We start from the raw sequence: 20,156 nt of genomic DNA, 5'->3' as shown, positions 1-20,156 counted from the left end.
GGCTAAAAAGGTCAATAGACCAGTCCAGTTACCCGGTGAACAAATAGTAAGTAAATAAATAATGCTTTAATAATTATCCTCCTCCTGAGAGAGTCAGCAGAAACGTGTGTCCTTCACCTAGTGTAGGATAGCCAAATTATAATCAGAATGTGCTTCTGTAAATGTTTGTTGAACTGCTTTTCCTTCTACTGTAATCTCTGCAGGTTGCCCCACAAAGCCATCTGACCAAGACAGTAGTTACTTTTGTGGTCTTAAAGCTTCGCCCTAAAGTATTGCTGGACATAAAATAATTGCTTTTCTTTGTTGCAGCAGACCGACCCACTACAGATGTTTATCATCTTATTTTTATTAATTTATTTATTTGCAGATCTTCCTACAGGATTACAGTGACTGAGTGACCGAGTATACTCTGATTGCACGTTCAGGTTTGTTTTTCCTGGTAAGTGTAATCCAGAGTGCTGTTGTGTAATGTTGTACTAGGTCATTTGTATGTGTCCCTCTTTGCCAAGGAATGGTGTGTGTTATTTTTCTATACACTGTCTTCCAAACTCTGTGGCATTTCATAGCATGATTGAGCTTGTGGCTGCAGTACTCAAAGCTGCTGTCAGGGAACCATTAATTTTTGCATATGTTGTAATGTGTAGCTGACTGATTTTCGAAGCTTGTTTTTGCTGTTTCAGTGTATGTTGTCTGTATTGCTGCATTTATGTAATGTCATTGGCCCATGTCCTAGCTGGAAGGTGTCCTTGTATTAGTTCACTTAAGAGGGTGTATATGGATGAGATCTTTGCAGCATCAACATTTTTTTTTGGGGTGGGATTACCTTGCATACTTTTTCTAACAACCCCAAAAACACTTTTAGAACTAGTGGTAAAAACAAACAGAAAAAGTAGATGCTAGAGCGATGCAAAGCTGCCACACACAAAACACATCCAGTATACGATAAAAAATCAGTTTATTCCAATGACAGAGGGAAGCGCTTTCACCCAGAAGGGCTTCATCTGACCATAATCATCCTCAAAATTCAAAACGTTTAAATAGTAATACTGGCGGGAAGCACAAATCAATTTACTTTTAAAGCGCCAGACCCAGAGCACATAAACTACATAAGATGAATGTATACTAGAGAACTCTATGTCTGATGGATTATATCTAGACACCTGTAAAGCTTGACCCCTGACTACATTCCTAAAAATGTAGCCGGGGTGTATACTGTGTCTGTGCAAGAGGGCATTCTTCTGGCAAGGTTTCCTATACACACCTGTGTTCAACATCCCATTCCCCAACCTCTCTATATACACATCCAGAAAGGGGATCCATGTTGCAGAAAACTCAAAACTAAACTTAAGATATTCAAAGAGCCCATTAACTTCATCAATAAATGCAATCAACTCATCTGATGTCCCTTTCCAGATAAAAAACAGGTCGTCCACAAAACTCCTGTAAAAGGGAACAAAAGACAAGTAACTTCGTGTTTTAAACAAAAATTCCCTCTCCCATGCAGCCGTGAAGAGATTGGCTTAGCTATTGGCACAACAAGTGCCCCATAGCTACGCCATCCCGTCGCAGATAACCTTGCATGCCAAAACAAAACACATTGATGTGAAGTTGTTCAATCTCGCCGTTCATTCATCAGTGATGGGTTCGGAGCTGATCCTCGGCTCTGACACGGCCGACTAGCAAGCTCACATTTCTCCAGTAGCTCGAGACCCCACCCCTTATCCCATAATGCATGGCTGGAATTACCTCCGATCTAGTTTGCCGCAGCACAGATCTCTTGGTTTCCAGCTTGGCTTGAGACTTTATTGGGAGTTTTTCAACTTTCAGCAAGTTATATTTTCACTTTTTTATATACTTTGTTCTATTCATAGTAGCAGATATACTAGTTAGTTAATAGTACCTTTTTCTGTGTTTTTAGCCCTTTCCTCAGTATTCTGTCTTGCCTTCGGCCTTTTGGCCGTAGGATTAGTAGTCAGTGATCCCGTTTGGGACTGTCATTTTGGATCTCTATTTACTGTTTGTAGATGTTCATCGTGTTTCACTGTTGCAGTCATGACTGTAGGGTTCTCCCCTGCCAGCAGGCAGCCCTCGGTCAGCCAGAATCCCAAAGTCTGGGTCCGGTGTCGGCTGTTCAGCCATGCTCCCTGACATCAGAGCGCCAGGAGTACAAAGCTGACAGCCGACGCCATCTTCTCCAGTCTTTCTTGCCATGCGGTGATAGCAGTTCGCAAGTGCCAGTCGGCTGATTCCTGACTAATTTTTCTGATATACTTCAGTCCGAAGATTTTCTTCTCCACTCAACGCTAAGTACCCCGTTGGGGAAACTTTTTTCTTGCTCCACTCCGATGTCAGAAAAAGTTGATAATTGTATTTCATGTGGGAAGCAAATACCTCATAAGGATTTTCATTCTTACTGTATTCCTTGCTTAGGCCCTGACCACGGCGTAGCTAGTTGTCGGTTTTGTGCTAGATTCAATCAACGTACAATTAAGCGAAGGAGCGATTTTGCTTTTCATTACTTCGGTAGGCGCTTTAACTACAAAATGTCGTCGGACACTGTCCCGGCTACCAGAGTTCACAAACGTCGCAAGGATAAAGACAGGCCTCCGAGGTCCAAATCTGATAGCGCACAAGCGGAGCCAGCTTCAGGTTCGGCCGTCGTCAGTGAGGCGCTTTTGCAGCCCCTGTCGTCTGCCATTTCAGAACAGACGGCCGAAACGGACTCTCATGAGGAGCCAACCAGGCCTTTAAATATTTCTGTTGCAGGACCTTCAGACAATGCTCCTTCGGATGGGTCCGGAGCTGCTGTGCCGGTACCGGCTTCCGAAGGGGTTTTCAGGCCTACTCAGCTTCTAGTAAAGGCAAAGCCAAAGACAAAGGCAAAGACTCCTTCTAAATCAAAGACTACAACACAGGCCTCTTTTGAACCGGCTCCCAAGTCACAGAAACAGTTACTCAAGAAGGCGGAGGATTTACTTACTATGATTAGGGGTTCACATCCCCCACCAGATAAAAGGCCAAGGCAGGATGTTTATTATGATTCCTCTGATGAGGCTTCTGTTTCCTCAGTTTCTTCTTCCGATCAGGAATATTCTTTCCCTCCTTATGAGGATTCTGATGCTGAAGAATCCATTCCTTCAGCTTCTCCCCCTGAGGATTTCTCTTTTGGGGAAACTTTGCATGAAATGAGGGAACATTTCCACTGGGAAGGACAGGAGTATTCGGAATCCAAGAAAAGACTGAGGGATTTTCTTCTTCTTCCCCAACATAGACCCCTGGCTATTTCTCCTGTTTTGGATATTGTGGATGATGCTTTTTCGGAGGCTAACTTAACCCCTGACTCTCTTCCTCCTGCTCCTGTTAAGCCTGATAGATATTACAGGGTTCCTGATTCCCATCAGTTTTTATACAAGAACCCTTCTGCTGACCCTGAAACCATTTCTCAGGGTCCTAAGGGAGTTAAGGCCGCTTCTGCCAAAAATCCCATTCCTACTGAAAAGGATTCTCGATCCTTAGAAAGATGGGGCAAAAAGGTGTATACTTCTGCTACTTTGTCCATTAGGGCTTTAAACTGTCAGTTTCATATGCTAAAATACCAGCAATTTCTCTTGTCTGTTTTAAAACAAAAGCTTACTTCCATTTCTGCCTGTGCAGATGATAAGGAATTATATGACTTATTGCATGCCACTGAACAGGTTGGGAAGCATGGTTTACACTGTGGATTTGATGCCTTGGAGGCTTCTTGTAGGGCAGCGGCCTCTGGCACAGTCATTAGAACGCATGCATGGCTAAAGGAACAAAATTTGCCTGAACAAGTAAAGGCTAAATTATTGGATGCTCCTGTTCAGCATAATGTTTTGTTTGGATCAAAAGCTGAAGAGGTGATTAAAAAGATGGAGGATAAGGCGAAATCCATGCAAACAGTTAAGGATTTCTTACAAGTACAGCCACCTAGATTTAGCAGGAATTGGCCTTCTAATAATTGGTCCTTTCCCACTTCAGACAGGCCTCAGAGAGGTAGATATAGACGCTCCAGAGGAAGGCCTCAACCACAAGCTTCTTATAGACCAAGACAGTGGACTGCTTCCACCCCTAGGGGAGGAGAGGACAGGTCACAAACTCAAAGGAAACAAACTCAATGACTCCCTCTGTTGGACTACAGGAATTTCTTGCCTGGAAGCCCCTCTCGGAGGAAAACTCTCTCTTTTTTATCAAAATTGGACTCAAATAACCCAAGACAAGTGGGTTTTGGATGTGGTTTTAAGAGGTTACAAATTCCATTTTCATACCTTGCCAAGGCCAAGCGGATGGCCAGACCTTCCAAAACATCAATGGACAGAGGCCTTAAACCAGGTGGAAGCTCTTTTGGCTATGAATGCCATAGAACTGGTTCCACTTTCAGAGATGGGAAAAGGTTTTTACTCCAGGCTCTTTCTAGTCCCAAGGAAGCAAAACTCATGGAGACCCATTCTGGATCTGTCGGTCTTGAACACCTTTCTAGAGATTCCAAAATTCAAGATGCTTACTCTACAGCAGCTACTTCCAATGCTGTCCAAAGATGCATGGATGGTAACTTTGGATTTAAAGGAGGCATATTTACACATTCCCATCAGGCAGGATCGCAGAAAATACCTCAGGTTCAAGGCCGGATCGAGGCACTTTCAATTCTCTGCGCTGCCCTTTGGATTGTCTGCTGCGCCCAGGGTCTTCACCAAATGCCTGGCTCCAGTAGTAGCTTACTGCAGACTTAAGGGAATTCAAATTTACCCTTATCTGGACGATTGTCTAATTCAGGCAGACAGCAAGGATGTCTTACTCCAACATCTAGAATTTGTACAGAACCTCCTCAAGTTCCTGGGATTCTCTGTAAACATAAAGTCAAATTTGACACCATCACAACAGATAACTTTTCTGGGTGCTCTTCTAAACACCACAACCCAGATGGCATTTCTGACATCCGAAAAACAATTACAGCTGGCTTCAACTTTCAGAACCTTGGCAACTTTAACTCTGCTATCTGCAAGGAAATTCCTGCAGGCTTTAGGTTACATGGCCTCCTGCATCCTTCTCATACCATATGCAAGACTACACATGAGGAAAATACAGTGGTACCTAAAAAGTGTATGGTCTCAGCATTACCACAGTTTAGACATACTGATCTCCGTCCTGCCTTGCCTTCAAAAGGAATTTCTTTGGTGGACCAGGGCATGTGCTCTAAACAAAGGTAATCCCTTCTGTCTGCCTCCGGCCACTCAGATTCTAACCACGGATGCCTCGGATTATGCTTGGGGAGCCCATTTTCAGGGCAGTTGTCTGCAGGGCCTTTGGACAAAGGATCAGAAGCACCTGCATATCAACTTAAAGGAAATGTTAGCCGTTCAGAAAGCTCTATTGGCCTTCAGGAATCTTTTACAACCAGGACAACTGCTAATACGGACAGACAACACCACAGTTATGTGGTACATAAACAAGCAAGGGGGATCTCATTCCTACCCTCTTTGCAGACTATCCATGGATCTATGGAACACAGCTCTAGCTTGCAATCTGGATCTTCAAGCTCAGTTTCTACCAGGGAAACAAAACTTCCTGGCAGACAGTCTGAGCAGAAACCTTTCTGATCCACATGAGTGGATTCTGGACATCTAAATATTCAGGATGATAATAGCAGTCTGGGGATGTCCTCACATAGACCTCTTTGCATCCCATCTCAATCATCAACTACAGAATTTTTGTACCAGGACTTTCCACAGAGAAGCTTGGAAAGTGGATACCCTGTCATTCAGTTGGAGGAACCTCTCGGGATATGCCTTTCCACCTCTTCCTCTTCTTCCACGGGTTTTATTGAAGATAAAACAGGACAAGCCCAAGATGATAATCTTGCTGGCTCCAAATTGGCCTCGGCAGTTTTGGTATCCAACTCTAAAAAACCTATGCCTGGAGCCCCCTTGGGTTTTACCTCAGTCTCCGAACCTTCTATCCCAACATCAGGGTCAGGTTCTACACTTTCATGTCAAAACTCTCAGCCTGGCGGCCTGGTTAATCCAGGGCCTTTGATTTCTTCTTTACTACCCAAGCAGGTTATGGATGTTATTTTAGAAGCCAGACGTCCTACCACTAGAAAATCTTATGCAGGAAAATGGAAAAGATTTTGTTCCTGGATGCAGGCTCAGGATTCTGATCCTCTTCTTCCTAACATTACTTTAATTTTACTTTACTTGACAGATCTCTTACATAAGGGTCTCTCTTTCTCTTCCATTAAGATACATGCCTCTGCTATTTCTGCTCATTATAATACAGACCCTCCCATCTTTTCCCACCAGCTCATGAGACAGTTTCTCAGAGGAGCTAAGAATTTAAGACCTCCTAGATCTCCTCCCATTCCTGCTTGGGATCTCAACTATGTTTTGGAAAAACTAACCTTGCCTCCTTTTGAGCCTGCTGCCTCTTCTGGCATCAAGTTTTTATCTTGGAAGACAGCAATCCTGTTAGCCCTAACCTCTGCCAGGAGAGTTTCAGAGTTACAAGCTCTTATGGCTGTGGAACCTTATATTATTTTTCATCAAGACAGGGTGTCTTTGAGGACTAATCCTACCTTCGTGCCTAAGGTGGTTTCCAAAGTGGCTTTAAATCAAACTATCCACTTGCCAACTTTTTTCCCCACTCCTCAAAATAAAGGGGAAAGGATCTTACATTCCTTGGATGTACACAGACTACGTTTTTACCTGGACAGAACCAAGGACATCAGAAAATCAGAACAATTGTTTGTTTCTTATGCTTCAAGTTCCCAAGGTAAAGCCATTTCAAAACAGACCATTTCTAAATGGATTGCTCATGGAATCAGATTTTGTTATTCACACCATGGAAAGCAAATACCAGGGAGTATACGGACTCATTCCACCAGAGCTGCTGCCACTTCTGCGGCCTTCCTCGGAGTTCCTACCAAAGACATTTTGGAAGCTGCAACTTGGAGTTCAGTGCATACTTTTTCTAAGCACTACAGTCTACCTCTCTACTCTAAGTCTAGGGCAGGCTTTGCCTCTGCAGTCTTGCAGGGCCTTTTAGCCACCCCTTCCTCTTTATGACCACCTCCCTTTCTTTCAGCTTTGGGATTCTACCCTACAGTCATGATGACTGCAACAGTGAAACACGATGAACATAGTACAGTTGTGTACACCTACCATAAATGTAGATATTAGTGTGTCTTCACTGTTGCAGTCTGGGTTTCCCTCCCTCCTGTCCCCTCTTATTTTCACTTTTGTATATTTCTTTTTTTTCACCATTCTTCTGAGGTGTATTTGCAAAGGTTATGGGACCTTTTTCATTTTGGGACTCCTGACATCTGGGGCAAGAAAAACTGGAGAAGATGGCGTCGGCTGTCAGCTTTGTACTCCTGGCGCTCTGACGTCAGGGAGCATGGCTCAACAGCCGACGCCAGACCCAGACTTTGGAATTCTGGCCGACCGAGGGCTGCCTGCCAGCAGGGGAGAACCCTACAGTCATGACTGCAACAGTGAAGACACTCGAACATCTACATTTATGGTAGGTGTACACAACTGTACTTTATTAGTTGTTAGTGCCCCTTTTTGGGCTGTGTGTATGTTTGTGTGAGTTACTTAGTTTAAAACAGCTCTTAGTTAATTAGTGTGCTTGAGTTGTGTAATGTCTGAAGATAAGGACAAACATCCAAACTCTGGGTTTAAATAGTGCCCAGACTGCGGACAGAAAATGTCAGTCACAGATGCCCATGTGCAATGTGTTTACTGCTTGCGTAAGGTACATCTGCAAGAGTCTTGCAGCATATGTCATTCCTTTTCCACAAGAGTGTTAGTTGAAAAGAAGAGGAAATTGATTGATAAGGGGTATCATTAAGCACCCCTTTTCTGAGGCATTGTCTGACCAGGAAGGAGCCAGTAAATCATCCAAATCCAAGTCTCCCACTGATTCTAGATCCAAGAAAGGAAAGGGGTCAGAAATTGTGGTGACTTCGGCTCCACTGCCCTCGGAGCAGACAGTCTGCTCTTTTCGAAACCGGGACACGGCCTTGGAACTGGTTACTGAAAAACCTCCTTCCATGTTGCTCCAATCGGCTCCATCTGTCTACTCTTCCAGGTCCTCTGTCAGCTTATCTGATCTGGATATGGAACGGCTGGTTCAGAAAGTCTTGAAGGCACCAGGCCTAGTTAAATTACTGTCGGCTCAGACACAACCGTTGGAGCCGAAGACCACTACCCTTGAATTGTCTGCTCCTCCTCCGAGCCATATCGGACCTTCGGAGCCAGAGGAGGCTGACCTGATGATCGTGAATCCCTTGGAGTGGACACCTGCTCCAGTGTCGTCTGCTCCATCTGCTCGGACATTCTCGGCGCCGACCGGGGACTCTAGGAGCCGACACTCTCCGGCCGGGTCCGGGGAGGATAGCCGCACTGACTTGTCGGTGCCAACTCTTCCTCTCGTGGCCTCGGCTTGGGTGAGCTCGGCTCCTACCACGGGCTCGGACCGCATGGCTTCGGTGTGGGAGGAGATCATGGATCCATCGGAGCCATCGACGACTCCTCATCAGAGCCGAGGTGCTTTTGATGCCATGAGGTGAGTGTTGTCTCCCAAGACTTCATCATCTCAAGGTCTGGCTTCTTCTTCCCCTAAAGTGCCTGCATCTGTTTCCATTTCCTCTGGTCCTCCCAAATGTAGAGACCCAGAGCCTCAGATAGCCCCACAGGGTGCTCCCTGCTCTTCTGAGACCTCTCCAGAAGTTCCCCCTGAAGAGGTTCCCAGGAAGAGATTATGCAAGAGGAGGCATTTGGACTCCCCCCAGGAGTCTATCACATCGGACACCGACCTGGATGAATCAGAAGGGTCCCCCAGATCCCCCTCTGAGGACATCTCCTTTGCGGAGATTCTTGAAATCCTTGGGTAGAGGGGTGATTTGGCAGTCCAAGAGCCCTACTGGGGACGAGTCAATTCTCCTGAAGGCGTTTGGGTCTTAACCATCCACCTCTTGGGTATCTCCGCCCTGCAATGAACTTATGGATCTGGTCTCTCGTAGGGCGTGGGAGTCTCCAGAATCTATGGAACCTGTTCCTCGGAGGCCTAATAAATTTATTTCAGACCTTATGGATAAGTCCTTTTTGACCAAGAGAGTCCTTGTTGATGCCATGGTGGTGGCAGCAGCCACCAGTAAGGAAATGTCTGAGACGTCTTCATTTATCCATCCTCCTAATAGAGCATCTAGGATCATGGATAGATATGGGAAATGCATGTTCAGTTCAGCGACTTTCTCACTCAGATCACTGAAGTACTTGACACATTTTACCAGACTGCAGAGAGATCTCCTTAAGGAGTTGGGAGATGCTCTTCAGGGTGCTGTAGCTTCGGGTGTATCCGATAAGATTGCCACTCAGATCTCTACCCTCAATTAGATAATCAACTTGTCTATGTGTCTCTTTTCATACGCAGCTGATTCGAGCAGAGTCGCAGGTACAGGAATCGCTCTCCGTAGGCATGCCTGGATGCGACTCTATTCCTTCGCGGAACCCTTCAAGTCTTCTTTTAATAATATCCCATTTGATGGCTCATCCTTGTTTGGGCCAAAGGTGAAGGAGACTTTAACCAGGTGTGAGCAAGAAGGAAAGACTCTGCCATCAGAGTCCGTTTTCCACCCCCACTTGACCCTTTCCCAAAGGTCAGAGTGGAGGAAAGATGTGGTTCCAGAAAGCCCAAGGAGCCTTTCAGGACACATGTGGAGAGCCCCCCTCCAGAGGCAGAGGAGGAGGTTACAATGGAAGACGCCGCCCTCGTGCAGAGGTCGTCCGCAACACCAGGGTGACAGAGATCACTTCTCTGGCCAATCCTACCAGTGCTCCTGAAGGGAGGCCCGCCTGTTCTACTCTAGAGGCAGTCTGGGGTCGCTTATCTTTGTACCCCCAAAGCCTGGCTAAATATAACAAATGACAGTTTGGTATGAAGTATCATTTCCAGAGGGTATTTCATACCATTCTCCACCCAGTCTATTCCCGTCAAAAAAATCCCGGACGTTCCACCCAGTCATATGGGGTAAGCAGCAATAGAGGTACGCCGATTGCTAGAAAAAAGTCATCCAGCCAGTCCCAGAAGACCAGACAGGATTCGGAACTTACTCAAGGTTCTTTTTGGTTCCAAAGAAAACAGGGGACTGGAGACCCATTTTGGATCTCAGCAGACTCCACCAATTTGTGAGAAAAGAGAAGTTCAGAATGGTCATGCGACAGTCCATATTCCCCTTGTTGGGGAAGGACAGTTGGATGTGCTCGATCGATCTCAAGGATGCGTACTACCACATAAAGATGCCCAGACCATCCAGAGATCACCTGCGTTTCCGGCTGGGAGCCAGTCATTATCAATTCCGAGCTCTGCCCTTTGGTCTCACTACAGCCCCCAGAGTGTTAACCAAGTGCATGGCAGTAGTCACGGCTCACCTGAGGCGTCTAGGATTCCAGGTGTTTCCGTATCTAGATGATTGGCTCCTTACCTCCACCATCATGCATCAACTTCTTCAAGCGAGAGAGGTTACTCTGACACTCTGCGATCAGCTAGGCATTACAGTCAACTTTGAAAAGTCTGCCTTGTTGCCATCGCAGCATATCGTGTTTATACGGACAAAACTAGACACGACAACCACCACTCTTCACCTTCCGCCAGAAAGAATCTCTATTCTTCAACACATCATGTCCCTAATATCAAAGAACAGAGTACCAGCAGCAGAGGTATTGAAAGTTCTAGGATTGATGGCGGCAGCTATTCTAGCAATCCCCTTAGCAAGGATGCATATGAGAATCCTTCAATGGCTTCTGTTCACGCAATGGTCTTACCAAGAACTTCCGATGAGTCACATGATCCTGATAAATTCCTGCAGGAAGGATCTTCAGTAGTGGTTGACGTCTCCATGTCACAATAGGACATCCTTTCATTCTTCACCCTCCAGTTGCCACTGTGACCACGGACGCTTCCCTGATAGGGTAGGGGGGCTATTTCAGGGAAAAACTGCCCAAGGCACATGGACAGATCAAGAATCACATCTGCATGTCAATGTCCTGGAGATGAGAGCAGTACTTCTAGCGTTGCAATACTTTCAGGACTCTCTTCCTCTAGGGACAATTGCAATACAGACAGACAACATGTCATTGGTCTGGTATCTGAACAAACAAGCCGGGACGAAGTCTTATCCCCTTTGCTGAGAAGCCCTCAGAATATGGCAGTGGGCATTGTCATCCCAGCGCTTTCTGTTGGCAATGCACATCCCGGGCAAATCCAACGTAATAGCGGACAGACTGAGCAGAGCAATCCTTGTTGCCCCACGAATGGTCCCTCAAACAAGAGATCTTCCGCAAATGGGGGCAGCCTTCCTACGATCTCTTCGCCAGTCACATCAACAACAAATGCAGAAGCCATTTTGCCCTAATTCCCACGCCAGGTCACTCCCCGAGGGATTCTCTTGTCCACGATTGGCTCCCGGGTCTCCTCTTTGCATTTCCACCAATTCCCCTGATATCCAAATTCTTACAGAAAGCAAAGTTGCTGGGACGGACAATGATCCTCGTAGCCCCTCATTGGCCACGGCAGATTTGGTTCCCATTTCTTTATCATATTCTGGGAAGATCCATGGATCCAGGTCCCTGTTCCAGACTTGTTGACACATCCGTCAGAGGATCTTCACCCGTCATTGCAGACACTGAAGCTAACCGCTTGGCTGCTCCAATTCCCCGCATAGCCAGGCTCTATAATCTTTCCCATGACACTAGTCAGATTTTGTTGGCTTCCCACAAACCTTCCACCAGAAAATTGTATTGTAAGTGGAAGAGATTTTCCATTTCGGCTTCTTCCCACAACATTGACCCTTATCAAGCGCCATTGTCTTCTATCTTACAATTCTTGACAGAAATTTTCAACAAAGTAGCAGCGACAGCTACGGTATGAGTACAATTAGCTGCTGTATCGAATTTCCATCTAGGAATTCATGGTTTGAATATTATGGCTCACCAATTGTCTAAGGCTTTTTTAAAAGGTTCACTTCACATAAGGCCTCCGGTGAAGACACCTTATTCCCCCTGGAATTTGAATTTTGTTACCTTGTATCATTCTTCCTCCTTTTGAGCCTGCATCATCTTGTGAACTAAAATTATTGTCATGGAAAACGATCTTCTTAGTAGCCATCACTTCAGCCCGTAGAGTGTCAGAGCTCCAAGCCCTTTACATCAAGCCCCCTTACATGGTCTTCCATGCTGACAGAGTATCACAGAACTTAATCCATCCTTTCTGCCCAAAGTATGTTCTGAGGTTAACATTAATCAAGTCATTGAGTTGCCCGTTTTCTTCCCTAATCATACCAACAAATTGGAATATATGTTGCATAAACTCGATGTTCATAGACAATTTAGATTTTATTTGGACAGAACCAAAGACATTAGGAAATCAGATCAGCTCTTTGTGTCCTTTTCTGAGACCAGGAAAGGTAAACCAGTTGCTAAAACAACCCTGTCTAAGTGGCTGTCTGATTGCATCACCTATACATATGCTTGCCATAAAATGCCACTATCTAATAAGGTAAAGGCTTATTCAACCAGAGCAGTTTGTACCTCGTCAGCCTTTCAAGCCAAATTGCCTTTGGATAACATCTGTGCAGCAGCCTCCTGGTCTAAACCTCAAACTTTTATAACTCATTACAAAGTGGATAAGGTCTCCAGGGGCAGGGCTTCATTTGGTTCTACGGTTCTGAAGAGTGTACTGCCATGAGCCACCCAAGATCAGGGTGCTAGGGATGCTACCCATCAGTGATGAATGTACGGCGAGATTGAACAACTTCACAAAAAGAAGTTATGTACTCACCGTAACGTTCCATGTGAGTTGTTCCATCTCGCCTTCATTCTCACGTCCCTCTCTCCTTCCCCCTCCTGGCTGACAGTTGACCTGGAGGCTGTCTTCATCCTGGTTTTTCAATATGTACTCATTCCTAGGTAGAATAATTATTGTACTATTATATGGTATGCAGCAAACAAGATCTGAGGTAATTCCAGCAGTGCATTATGGGATAAGGGGTGGGGTCTCGAGCTACTGGAGAACTTTGAGCTTGCTAGTCGGCCGTGTCGGAGCCGAGGATCGGCTCCGAACCCATCAGTGATGAATGAAGGCGAGATGGAACAACTCACGTGGAACGTTATGGGGAGTACATAACTTCTTTTTTTCTAACACCACCTCCAAGAAAGTCATTAGTATATCAATATGAGATTCAGCAAGTTCTGTACACTCCCAAGTATCCATACACACTCTCCACCCCTTCCCTATTAGGGATGACAATAAAGAGAGATTGGACATCCATGATGACAAGTAAATATTCCAGTCCATCTGGGATTTGCTTCATATATGTATACAAATCTAACAAAAACTGCTTAGTATCTCTGAGTATATATTCATTGACATTTACAACAGGTCTAAGGAAGTTGTCAATATAGACAGCTTACCTCTGTCATTGGAATAATTTTTTTTTTTATCGTATAATGGATGTGTTTTGTGTGTGACAGCTTTGCATCGCTCCAGCATCTACTTTTTCTGTTTGTTTTTACCACTGGATTGATTTTGGCTGTTGGAGCGTTAACTCCGTGGAAGCATCCTTTCTACAATTTTTAGAACTAGTGTTTTGTTCTCCGTGGTTGTACAGAATAGTATGCTGACGTGAGCCAGCACCCAGGAGTTTTGTTTTAAGTACTGTTAAAGACTTTATATTGTTTGACCCTTCTATCAGATTGTGCAAGTTGCATACAGTAGTACTTGTTACTTTGCGTATGTAAACTGTTACTGTGGCCGGAAAGACAGGTCCCACCTGCCATTCTCCCTTTATAGTTGCTTTCACATTCTGATTGTAGAACGGGCAGATCCAATGCTGATTTTTTTTTTCATCTGATTCAACATGTAGGTTGTCTGATCCAGTTGTATTCAACCTTAGTGCCTTATACCAAAGCTTTCAATCCAAGAGCTTTTGACTCCTTCCCTATCCCACAATTCCCCTCCTGCATGAATTACCTCAGATCTCATTTGCTAACTGCCTAACTAGATGTGTGGACCAAGAACTTCATTTGTCACAATAAGTGATACTTTTTTCCTCTCTCAAGAGTCTTGACTGTAATGATTAGATTAGAGTAGTGTTAGATTCTTTGTAGTAATTAAAAGTTAGTGTGGTTTTTACTTTTTGTGTGTGTGTAGAATTAGTGTCAGGATAGTTAAGTAGTTTGTGTATATCTATATATTTATCAGTCTATGTGTGTGTATACATATACATATATAAAATGTATCTTTATGGGTCCCTATCAGTTGGTAGAGTTTTCAGAAAAACTGACTCCATATTGTTGAGACCATATGATCGAGTTTTTGTATACTTGAAGCTTTTGAATGGAGATCGCGGTACAGCAAGTATCGGGAAATTTACCCTTTTCCTCACTGTAATGTGATCTCAGAGTTGGTGTGTGTGTGTGTGTGTGTGTGTGTGTGTGTGTGTGTGTGTGTGTGTGTGTGTGTGTGTGTGTGTGTGTGTGTATGTGTGTGTGTATATATGTATATATATATATATATATATATATATATATATATATATATATATATATATATAAAATCTAAATTTGGAGGACTCCCTGCAAAAAGAGGTACATTTTTGTGTGTTTTTATGTTGAGTTTTCACAAACTTGGTCATATGGTCTGTTCGATATATTTTTCAAGTTTCCGAAAATTTGATTATCTGACTTAGAGAGAGACAAGTGTGTGTGTGAGTGAGAGAGAGAGATGGATATGTGTTTACTGTTTTGGGGCCATCTCACTTGCTGGATTCTTTCTCAGTTTGTGCTGTCGCTACACTAAAGAGAGAAAGGAGAAATTTATTTTAAAAGGGTTTCTTCTCCCACAGACATTGTCCAAAATGTCTGTGGACCGGAAGGCTCCCTGTACTTCCCCTTCCTCCAATAGAAAACAAAATGAGGAAAAGGAAAGATTTAAAGAGGAGGAGTGAGCAAAATATAGAGGCAAAGGAGACAAGTCTAAAGAAGAGACGTGAGGACTGCTCCAACAGTTGTAAGAAAAGGTCTCCAGACCCCACAGCTATTGCAGGTCCAGAGCCTAAGGTTTCGAGGCTGTCTGATCTGACTATTTCTAGGATCCAGACTCCCTCCCTGAAAACATAATTTTCACCTGGGCGCATCACGCTTCGTTTGCCTCTTCCTCGAGATCTAGTCAGTTTACTAGGAGTGTCACTGAATTCAACTGAATGATTAAGTTTTTGAGGACTCTGGTTCAGCTGGGAGTCCTTCTGGCTCCGTCCCCTAGGAGAAGACTAGGATCAGCCCCTTCCACCTCGACTGTTCAGCTTACCACGCCATCTCCATTTTTGGAACCAGTATATGTCGAATTCAACCTACCCACAGTACCAACTTCAGAGCCAGTAGTCCTGGAGACTTGGGCTCTGATGTCTTCCCTCACTCACTCGACACCACTGCCCTTGGGTGGTGTGGAGTCCCGGAGCCAGTGTCTGTGTTGGACTGCTGACTCTGGAGTCAGCCTCGAGGTATTTGCAGTAGTCCCTACTACTCGGACCTTTAGCACTGGACAGCTTTGTTCCAAGGTCCTCTGAGCAGTCAGCTCTTGGGGTTAAGAGAACTACCAGGTCTTCTCATTTAGGTGGTTCATCCTCCATTCCATTGACTGAATTCACTTTCAAGGCCATGAAGAGGGCCTGGGCCAGACCAAGATGATTGGTACTTGCTCAGAGTTCAGATCCATCCAGACTTTCTGTAAAGACTGCTTCTACTTCCTCTCCTTCTGATAGAGAGGGACAGACAGATCCCATAGGCTTCGAGACTCCTTAGCATTTGGGTCCCACATCTGATTCTATTGTGGCCCCCTCAGAAGTCCCAAGGCACATCCCCCAGAAGAGAACTTGCATTCAGAACCATATTGACTCCTCCCTTGAGTCTGTTGCCAGAAACAGTGGTTTAGATGAGGGAGAAGGCTCCCCAAGGACCCCCCCCCCCAAAGATGTCTCCTTTCCAGACATCCTTGAATTTTGAAGGGGGGCACTGAAACTCCTCCTTCTTTGAGTCGTTTCTCAAAGCTTTTGGATCTGGCCCTTCAGTATCCTGGGTGGTCCTTGCTGCCGACGCCTTCGTCTACCTTCTTTCCCAAAAAGCCTGGAAGGTACCTGATGTGGCAGAGCCCATCCCAAAGAAATAGGACAAAATTCTAGTAGGAAAGAAAACATTGGGCTAAGGGTGCCCTGTAAATGTCATGATGGTAGCAGCTCCAAAGAAGGAACTGTCTGAAGAAAGTTTCCCTGTCCATCCCTCTAAGAGGGAGGTGAGGGCATTGGACAGACTGGGGAAACGCTTATACTTCAGCTACTTTTTCTCTTTGTGCTCTGAATTACATGGCACACCTCAGATGTTTTCAGAGAGATTTGTTTAAGAAAATTTCAAAATTCCCAAGTGGGTAACTTACCATCGGATATCCAAAAAATCTGTGGCTACCCAGTTTTCTACCTTATAGTCATCAAATGTTACTATGAGACTGCTGTCTAATGCAGCAGATGTAGCAGCCCAAGTAGCTGACACAGATATTACTTGAGATGTCATTCCTTGATGCAGCTCTGTGTCTTTGCAGAAAGCTTTAAGATGTCCTTCATAAATGATCACTATGATGGCTCCACTTTATTTGGACCATAAGTTAAGGATACACTTACTAGGAGTGAGCAGGGAACCTTGTCTGCCATTGGAATCTGTTTTTCAACCCCCAGAGATCCTTCTCCGGGAATCAGAGGAGAAAGAAAAATATTGTTCAAAAAATCTCAAGGTTTTTACCAGGACACTCCTGAGGGATAGGCCTCCCAGAGATGGAGACAATTCCCTAGGATATCACTCATGGGTAGAAAGTGGTCCGCAGAATCAAAGATGTTCTTCGTGTTTCACTGTTGCAGTCATCACACTTGGGTTATCTGCCTGCAGGTAGTCCTCGGTCGTCCCGAATACCAGAGACTTGGTATTTCTCCGTCAGTTGCTGTCGCTCCAGGACTGATGTCAGGTTGTTAGTGGTATAAACACAGGCTGCTGACACCATTACATCAGTCTGTCTTGCCGAGGAGCCCGATGCAGAAGCAGTTTGCATGAGTGCCGGTCAGCCGCTACCCGAGTTTTCGTTTCCAAACTGAATCATCTTGATGTCTTCTAAAGCTAAATACCCCGTTGGGGATCCTTTTTTTTTTTGTTCCAACTGATGTCAGAAAAAGTTAACAATTGTCTCGCCTGTGGAAAGCAAATACCACACTAAGATTTCCATTCTTACTGCGTGACCTGTTTAGGCCCAGACCACGACGTTCCTCGCTGTCAGTTTTGTGCTTTGTTCAACACCATGACGATGTTCATCATGTTTCACTGTTGCAGTCATGACTGTAGGGGTCTCCCCTGCCAGCAGGCAGTCCTCGGTCGGCCAGAATCCCAAAGTCTGGGTCCGGCATCGGCTGTTCAACCATGCTCCCTGACGTCAGAGCGCCAGGAGTACAAAGCTGACAGCCGACGCCATTTTCTCCAGTCTTTCTTGCCGTGCGGTGATAGCAGTTCGCAAGTGCCGGTCGGCTGACTCCTGACGATTTTTTCTGATATACTTCAGTCCGAAGACTTTCTTCTCCACTCAAAGCTAAGTACCCCGTTGGGGAAACTTTTTCTTGCTCCAGTCCGATGTCAGAAAAAGTTAATAATTGTATTTCATGTGGGAAGCAAATACCTCATAAGGATTTTCATTCTTACTGTATTCCTTGCTTAGGCCCTGACCATGACGTAGCTAGTTGTCGATTTTGTGCTAGATTCAATCAACGTACAATTAAACGAAGGTACGATTTTACTTTTCATTACTTCGGTAGACGCTTTAACTACAAAATGTCGTCGGATACGGTTCCGGCTACCGGAGTTCACAAAAGTCGCAAGGATAAAGACAGGCCTCTGAGGTCCAAATCTGATGATAGCACACAAGCGGAGCCAGCTTCAGGTTCGGCCGTCGTCAGTGAAGCGCTTTTGCAGCCCCTGTCGTCGGCCATTTCAGAACCGATGGCCGAAACGGACTCTCATGAGGAGCCAACCTGGCCTTTAAATATTTCTATTGCAGGACCTTCGGACAATGCTCCTTTGGATGGGTCCGGAGCCGCTGTGCAGGTACCGGCTTCCGAAGGGGTTTTCAGGCCTACTCAGCTTCTAATAAAGGCAAAGACAAAGGCAAAGACTCCTATATCAAAGACTGCAACACAGGCCTCTTCTGAACCGGCTCCCAAGTCACAGAAACAGTTACTCAAGATGGCGGAGGATTTACTTACTATGATTAGGGGTTCACATCCCCCTCCAGATAAAAGGCCAAGGCAGGATGTTTATTATGATTCCTCTGATCAGGCTTCTGTTTCTTCAGTTTCTTCTGACCAGGAATATTCTTTCCCTCCTTATGAGGATTCTGATGCTGAGGAATCCATTCCTTCAGCTTCTCCCCCTGAGGATTTCTCTTTTGGGGAAACTTTGCATGAAATGAGGGAACATTTCCACTGGGAAGGACAGGAGTATTCGGAATCTAAGAAAAGACTAAGGGATTTTCTTCTTCTCCCCCAACATAGACCCCTGGCTATTCCTCCTGTTTTGGATATTGTGGATGATGCTTTTTCGGAGGCTAACTTAACCCCTTACTCTTATCCTCCTGCTCCTGTTAAGCCTGATAGATATTACAGGGTTCCTGATTCCCACCAGTTTTTCTACAAGAACCCTTCTGCTGACCCTGAAACCATTTCTCAGGGTCCTAAGGGAGTTAAGGCCGCTTCTGCCAAAAACCCCATTCCCACTGAAAAGGATTCTGGATCTTTAGAAAGATGGGGCAAAAAAGTGTACACTTCTGCTACTTTGTCCATTAGGGCTTTAAACTGTCAGTTTCATATGCTGAAATACCAGCAATTTCTCTTGTCTGTTTTAAAACAAAAGCTTACTTCCATTTCTGCCTGTGCAGATGATAAGGAATTACATGACTTATTGCATGCCACTGAACAAGTTGGGAAGCATGGTTTACACTGTTTATTTGATGCCTTGGAGGCTTCTTGTAGGGCTGCTGCCTCCGGCACAGTCATTAGAAGGCATGCATGGCTAAAGGAACAAAATTTGCCAGAACAAGTAAAAGCTAAATTATTGGATGCTCCTGTTTAGCATAATGTTTTGTTTGGATCAAAAGCTGAAGAGGTGATTAAAAAGATGGAGGATAAGGCGAAATCCATGCTTTCTTACAAGTACAGCCACCAAGATTTAGCAGGAATTGGCCTTCTAATAATTGGTCCTTTCACACTTCAGACAGGCCCCAGAGGGGTAGATATAGACGCTCCAGAGGAAGGCCTCAAACACAAGCTTCTTATAGACCAAGACAGTGGACTGCTTCCACCCCTAGGGGAGGAGAGGATAGGTCACAAACTCATAGGAAACAAACTCAATGACTCCCTCTGTTGGGCTGCAGGAACTTCTTGCCTGGAAGCCCCTCTCGGAGGAAAACTCTCTCTTTTTTTATCAAAATTGGACTCGTATAACCCAAGACAAGTCGGTTCTGGATGTGGTTTTAAGAGGTTACAAATTCCATTTTCATACCCTGCCAAGGCCAAGCGGATGGCCAGACCTTCCAAAACATCAATGGACAGAGGTCTTACACCAGGTGGAAGCTCTTTTGGCTATGAAAGCCATAGAACTGGTTCCACTTTCATAGATGGGACAAGGTTTTTACTCAAGGCTCTTTCTAGTCCCCAGGAAGCAAAACCCATGGAGACCCATTCTGGATCTGTCAGTCTTGAACACCTTTCTAGAGATTCCAAAATTCAAGATGCTTACTCTACAGCAGCCACTTCCAATGCTATCCAAAGATGCGTGGATGGTAACTTTGGATTTAACAGAGGCATATTTACACATTCCCATCAGGCATGAACGCAGAAAATACCTCAGGTTCAAGGCCGGATCGAGGCACTTTCAATTCTCTGCGCTGCCCTTTGGATTGTCTACTGCGCCCAGGGTCTTCACCAAATGCCTGGCTCCAGTAGTAGCTTACTGCAGACTCAAGGGAATTCAAATTTACCCTTATCTGGACGATTG

General features: G+C 45.0%; 1 protein-coding gene across 1 annotated transcript in view; it reads left to right on the top strand.

Moving 5' to 3' along the window:
• Positions 1-367: 367 nt before the first annotated feature.
• The window catches only part of SOCS5 (suppressor of cytokine signaling 5), a 135,967-nt gene continuing 116,178 nt past the window's right edge, over positions 368-20,156 (top strand). The window contains exon 1 of the mRNA XM_044060255.1: positions 368-439. The gene's annotated coding sequence lies outside the window, so the exon portion shown is untranslated. The remainder of the gene's footprint in view (positions 440-20,156) is intronic.

Source organism: Protopterus annectens, chromosome 1.part0 (assembly GCF_019279795.1).
Source record: "Protopterus annectens isolate FY-2018-M chromosome 1.part0, PAN1.0, whole genome shotgun sequence".
In the NCBI taxonomy this organism is placed as follows: domain Eukaryota; kingdom Metazoa; phylum Chordata; order Ceratodontiformes; family Protopteridae; genus Protopterus; species Protopterus annectens.
This window is presented reverse-complemented; position numbering and strand designations above follow the sequence as displayed.